This window comes from Hakea prostrata, chromosome 10 (genome assembly GCF_041222555.1).
Source record: "Hakea prostrata isolate BN-2017 chromosome 10, UWA_Hpros_2, whole genome shotgun sequence".
In the NCBI taxonomy this organism is placed as follows: Eukaryota; Viridiplantae; Streptophyta; class Magnoliopsida; order Proteales; family Proteaceae; genus Hakea; species Hakea prostrata.
In genome coordinates, this window is record NC_142609.1 from 33619379 (window position 1) to 33626829 (window position 7451).

A 7451-nucleotide genomic window follows, 5' to 3' on the forward strand; every position below is an offset into this window, starting at 1 on the left:
AAGCAATGGGTATCAATCGTGGTCTTCTGGCGACATGGCAAGCACTTCGAAAAATTCATCAAGAAGATGCGTTCTAATTTGGACAAGATTGACAATAAGAAGGGAAAGGCTGCTGAAGATTGTCTTCCATCAACGACAAAGAAGCTGAAATTGAAAGTGAAGTTTAATGGTTCTACAGAGCTGTCTGATACTACTGATCATCTTGAAAGCAGCTAGCAATGAACAAAGAAAAATAAGAAAAAAAAAGTCTTTATATTTTGGAAGGTTGAATCTAGCTTCAATGGCACTTGCACCTCTACCACCACGAGTTCCACCCGTGATCCCTGCAGAGCTTATGAACGAGATTATAAGGCTTGGTGGTGAAGATGTGATATTAGTGATAAGGAAACAACTACTTAAAATTGATTTGAGTAGAACTCATGATCGTCTATCTATTCCAGAAAACCAAGCAAAGTTATTTGCAGAAACCTTAACAAAAAAAAGAAAAGGCTAAATTTTACAAGTGCATCTCTATAGAAGTACCAGTCTTGGTATGGGTCACTCGGAGACGATGCGCTCATCCTCAGCTATGGAAATTGCGATTCTTTCAGTGGAGTATGAACAACACTAGCATTTTCGTACTACGTACGCGATGGTGGAAGGTGGTGGAAGTCCACAACTTTCACGTTGGTAATGAAATCCGAGTTTGGTCATTCAAAGGAGGAGAGGAGAAAAAGCTTTGTTTTGCAATTAATGTTCGTCGGTGATAGGAGAAATAACTAGCTCATATGTGTATTCAGTAGATTTTTTTTTTATTATTTTTAAATGCTATTTTGTGGAGAACCATTGTAAGGAAAAGAAGATGCATATAGCAGTAACTTTCTTTGCGATTATCATTACCACTTTGTCTTCTTTGTTGTTGAGATTCATACTACTTAAAGAATTTTGATTTTCCATGGTGCCAACACATTTTTTCTTCTGAATTTTTTTTTTTTTTGGCTATACTATTTCTATTATGAGAATCACCATCATGCAATGTGGTGCTTGTTCCCAATAATAATTCTTGTAATTAACCATTTCTCACAAGAATATCTCACAAGAATGATGATGAATGTGGTGCTTGTTCCCAATAATAATTCTTGTTGGTAAGATAGACACTAACGACCATTATATATGTAGTTGGCTAAGAGATACTAACCACTGTATATGGAGTCACCTATAAACATTTACAATTTGAGTCTGACTACAAAGATATAATGATTAATGATTAGATACAAGTATACAACAATCTATTCATGCACAACCTATTGAGTTTCCAATCTCTTCGATGACACGTACCATTATGTTAATTTGGATTCAATTTTAATTTTCAAGGTAGGTGTGGAATTGAAGATAATCCTTCTTATTGGAAGTTAATTTGGCCCAAGACACTTCAAATAAAGCCTGATTCTTGATCTTCCCTACAAAATCTAGGAAATCAGTCAAGAACGGATTGATTTTGGTGATCGGCGGGAATAGAGAAGAATTACAGGTCTACATGGAAGAGAATCATGTAATAACATGTCCATTTATTAGCAGATATCTACTAAGATATATAAAGAAACAAGAAAAACTAAGATTTTATATGTTGACATTTGCTGGAAAAAGTTGATGCTTTTTATTAGAATAATCCAAAGATTTCAACCATGAACCCTTTGCTCCAAATCCAAGATTAGCGATGACATTTATTGAGGCCCAATTAACGGAAACTCCACAACTTGTCGCCATGGAAAGACCATCTACGACAGCATGCAACATCAATGAACCATGAGATATTCCTACAAATAGGTACCTTGCTCCACAAAACAGGAGATCCGGCTGCAATTTTTTTCATTCGATCATCACATACCCCTCTGTTGCGTCTAGAACTTCTTTGAGATCCGAATAGTTGAATAACCTCTTGGAGGCTTCTCTAACTTAATATAAGTAGCTAAGATGCCTGCACTCACAAAGAAAACAAGAACGGGCCAAATTAAAGTAGGATTTGTCTTACAATGCAAATCTGAATCAAATAGACAGTTCGACTTTAGATAAGTTTCCTATTCGATTTAAAGTAGGATTTGTCTTACAATCCAAATTTAGAAACTACACGAATCAAATAGTGAGAGTTGGAATCGAACTCAACTTTTTATTTGGTAGAGTTGAAATTGAACTACTGAATTAGAACCTTAGCTATAAGTAGATGATGCCTTCTCAGCATTCTTGTTTTTTATTGTTGATTTTCGGTGAACTGAACGCTAGTGAGATTGAAGAACCAAAGATGTCGCAATGAGATCGTGAGAAGTGCTTGCAAGAGACTTTAACTATGAATCTTAAAGCAATGGGTATCAATCGTGGTCTTCTGAGCGACATGGCAACACTTCGAAAAATTCATCAAGAAGATGCGTTCTAATTTGGACGAGATGACAATAAGAAGGGAAAAGCTGCTGAAGATTGTCTTCCATCAAGGACAAAGAAGCTGAAATTGAAAGTGAAGTTTAATGGTTCTACAGAGCTGTCTGATACTACTGATCATCCTGAAAAAAGAAAAATAAGAAGAAAGAGTCTTTATATTCTAGAAGGTTGAATCCAGCTTCAATGGCACTTGCACCTCTACCACCACGAGTTCCACCCGTGATCCCTGCAGAGCTTATGAACGAGATTATAAGGCTTGGTGGTGAAGATGTGATATTAGTGATAAGGAAACAACTACTTAAAATTGATTTGAGTAGAACTCATGATCGTCTATCTATTCCAGAAAACCAAGCAAAGTTATTTGAAGAAACCTTAACAAAAGAAAAGAATGCTAAATTTTACAAGTGCATCTCTATAGAAGTACCAGTCTTGGTATGGGTCACTCGAGACGATGCGCCTCAACCTCAGCTATGGAATTTGCAATTCTTTCAGTGGAGTATGAACAACACTAACATTTTCGTACTACGTACACGATGGTGGAAGGTGGTGGAAGTCCACAACTTTCACGTTGGTAATGAAATCCGAGTTTGGTCATTCAGAGGAGGAGAGGAGAAAAAGTTTTGTTTTGCAATTAATGTTTGTCGGTGATAGGAGAAATAACTAGCTCATTTGTGTATTTAGTAGATTTTTTTTTTTTTTATGAAATGCTATTTTGTGGAGAACCATTGTATGGAAAAGAAGATGCATATAGCGGTAACTTTCTTTGCGATTATCATTACCATTTTCGTACTACGTACGCGATGGTGGAAGGTGGTGGAAGTCCACAACTTTCACGTTGGTAATGAAATTCGAGTTTGGTCATTCAGAGGAGGAGAGGAGAAAAAGCTTTGTTTTGCAATTAATGTTCGTCGGTGATAAGAGAAATAACTAGCTCATATGTGTATTCAGTAGAACTTTTTTTTTTTTTTTTTTTGAAATGCTATTTATGTGGAGAACCATTGTAAGGAAAAGAAGATGCATATAGCAGTAACTTTCTTTGCGATTATCATTACCACTTTGTCTTCTTTGTTGTTGAGATTCATACTACTTAAGGAATTTTGATTTTCCATGGTGCCAAAACATTTTTTCTTCTGAATTTTTTTTTTTTTTGGCTATACTGTTTCTATTATGAGAATCACCATTATGCAATGTGGTGCTTGTTCCCAATAATAATCCTTGTAATTAACCATTTCTCACAAGAATATCTCACAAGAATGATGATGAATGTGGTGCTTGTTTCCAATAATAATTCTTGTTGATAAGATAGACACTAACGACCATTACATATGCAGTTGGCTAAGAGATACTAACCACTGTACATGGAGTCACCTATAAACATTTACAATTTGAGTCTGACTACAAAGATATAATGATTAATGATTAGATACAAGTATACAACAATCTATTCATGCACAACCTATTGAGTTTCCAATCTCTTCGATGACATGTACCATTATGTTAATTTGGATTCAATTTTAATTTTCAAGGTAAGTGTGGAATTGCAGATAATCCTTCTTATTGGAAGTTAATTTGGCCCAAGACACTTCAAGTAAATCCTGATTCTTGATCTTCCCTACAAAATCTAGGAAATCTGTCAAGAACGGATTGATTTTGGTGATCGGTGGGAATAGAGAAGATTTACAGGTCTACATGGAAGAGAATCATGTAATAACATGTCCATTTATTAGCAGATATCTACTAAGATATATAAAGAAACAAGAAAAACTAAGATTTTCTATGTTGACATTTGCTGGAAAAAGTTGATGATTTTTATTAGAATTATCCAACCTTTTGCTCCAAATCCAAGATTAGTGATGACATTCATCGATGCCCAATTAACAGAAACTCCACAACTTGTCGCCATGGAAAGACCATCTACGACAGCATGCAACATCAATGAACCATGAGATATTCCTACAAATAGGTACCTTGCTCCACAAAACAGGAGATCCGGCTGCAATTTTTTTCATTCGATCATCACATACCCCTCAGTTGCATATAGAACTTCTTCGAGAGCCGGATAGTTGAATAACCTCTTGGAGGCTTCTCTAATTGAATATAAGTAGCTAAGATGCCTGCACTCACAAAGAAAACAAGAACGGGCCAAATTAAAGTAGGATTTGTCTTACAATGCAAATCTGAATCAAATAGACAATTCGATTTTAGATAAGTTTCCTATTCGAATTAAATTAGGATTTTTCTTACAACCCAAATTTAGAAACTACACGAATCAAATAGTGAGAGTTGGAATCGAACTCAACTTTTTATTTGGTAGAGTTGAAATTGAACTACTGAACTAGAACTTGAGCTATAAGTAGATGATGCCTTCTCAGCATTCTTGTTTTTTATCGTTGATTTTCGGTGAACTGAACGCTAGTGAGATTGAAGAACCAAAGATGTCGCAAAGAGATCGTGAGAAGTGCTTGCAAAAGACTTTAACTATGAAGCTTAATGCAATGGGTATAAATAGTGGTCTTCTGGGCGACATGGCAGCACTTTGAAAAATTCATCAAGAAGATGCGTTCTAATTTGGACAAGATTGACAATGAGAAGGGAAAGGCTGCTGAAGATTGTCTTCCATCAACGACAAAGAAGCTGAAATTGAAAGTGAAGTTTAATGGTTCTACAGAACTGTCTGATACTACTGATCATCTTGAAAGCAGCTAGCAAGGAACAAAGAAAAATAAGAAAAAAAGTCTTTATATTTTGGAAGGTTGAATCTAGCTTCAATGGCACTTGCACCTCTACCACCACGAGTTCCACCCGTGATCCCTGCAGAGCTTATGAACTAGATTATAAGGCTTGGTGGTGAAGATGTGATATTAGTGATAAGGAAACAACTACTTAAAATTGATTTGAGTAGAACTCATGATCGTCTATCTATTCCAGAAAACCAAGCAAAGTTATTTGTAGAAACCTTAACAAAAAAAAGAGAAGGCTAAATTTTACAAGTGCATCTCTATAGAAGTACCAGTCTTGGTATGGGTCACTCGAGACGATGCGCCTCAGCCTCAGCTATGGAAATTGCAATTCTTTTAGTGGAGTATGAACAACACTAGCATTTTCGTACTACGTACGCGATGGTGGAAGGTGGTGGAAGTTCACAACTTTCACGTTGGTAATGAAATCCGAGTTTGGTCATTCAGAGGAGGAGAGGAGAAAAAACTTTGTTTTGCAATTAATGTTCGTCGATGATAGGAGAAATAACTAGCTCATAAGTGTATTCAGTAGATTTTTTTTATTTTTTATTTTTAAATGCTATTTTGTGGAGAACCATTGTAAGGAAAAGAAGATGCATATAGCAGTAACTTTCTTTGCAATTATCATTACCATTTTCATACTACGTACTACGTACGCGATGGTGGAAGGTGGTGGAAGTTCACAACTTTCACGTTGGTAATGAAATCCGAGTTTGGTCATTCAAAGGAGGAGAGGAGAAAAAGCTTTGTTTTGCAATTAATGTTTGTCGGTGATAGGAGAAATAACTAGCTCATATGTGTATTCAGTAGATTATTTTTATTTTTTTATGAAATGCTATTTTGTGGAGAACCATTGTAAGGAAAAGAAGATGCATATAGTAATAACATTCTTTGCGATTATCATTACCACTTTGTCTTCTTTGTTAAGATTCATACTACTTAAAGAATTTTGATTTTCCATGGTGCCAACACATATTTTTCTTCTGGATTTTTTTTTTTGGCTATACAGTTTCTATTATGAGAATCACCATCATGCAATGTGGTGCTTGTTTCCAATAATAATTCTTGTAATTAATCATTTCTCACAAGAATATCTCACAAGAATGATGATGAATGTGGTGCTTGTTCCCAATAATAATTCTTGTTGGTAAGATAGACACTAATGACCATTATATATGTAGTTGGCTAAGAGATACTAACCACTGTATATGGAGTCACCTATAAACATTTACAATTTGAGTCTGACTACAAAGATATAATGATTAATGATTAGATACAAGTATACAACAATCTATTCATGCACAACCTATTGAGTTTCCAATCTCTTCGATGACACGTACCATTATGTTAATTTGGATTCAATTTTAATTTTCAAGGTAGGTGTGGAATTGAAGATAATCCTTCTTATTGGAAGTTAATTTGGCCCAAGACACTTCAAATAAAGCTTGATTCTTGATCTTCCCTACAAAATCTAGGAAATCTGTCAAGAACGGATTGATTTTGGTGATCGGTGGGAATAGAGAAGATTTACAGGTCTACATGGAAGAGAATCATGTAATAACATGTCCATTTATTAGCAGATATCTACTAAGATATTTAAAGAAACAAGAAAAACTAAGATTTTCTATGTTGACATTTGCTGGAAAAAGTTGATGCTTTTTATTAGAATAATCCAAAGATTTCAACCATGAACCTTTTGCTCCAAATCCAAGATTAGTGATGACATTTATCGATGCCCAATTAACGGAAACTCCACAACTTTTCGCCATGGAAAGACCATCTACGACAGCATGCAACATCAATGAACCATGAGATATTCCTACAAATAGGTATCTTGCTCCACAAAACAGGAGATCCGGCTGCAATTTTTTTCATTCGATCATCACATACCCCTCTGTTGCGTCTAGAACTTTTTCGAGAGCCGGATAGTTGAATAACCTCTTGGAGGCTTCTCTAACTGAATATAAGTAGCTAAGATGCCTGCACTCACAAAGAAAACAAGAATGGGCCGGCCTAGTCTTGGCCGAGGAACTGCCTCCGACACCCAAGTTAGTCTAGGCAACAATAGAAGACCTTGAGAGGCAGCGAGACAAAGTAAGATTAACTCAACATTTTCTCTTGTGGATGGGTTAAGGACCCCGGCTTCGGTTGGGTGGGTGAATCTTGGAGCCGTTCCCTTCTTTGGCGGGCCAGGCCGTCGCCGTCTCGGCGGTTGGTGGGTAGTTTGGTACCTTGCCGCTCTGATTTGTGCTTGGGAGATATTCGGGATCGGTGTTTTCATGCCGCCTCCGACTCTTCTAT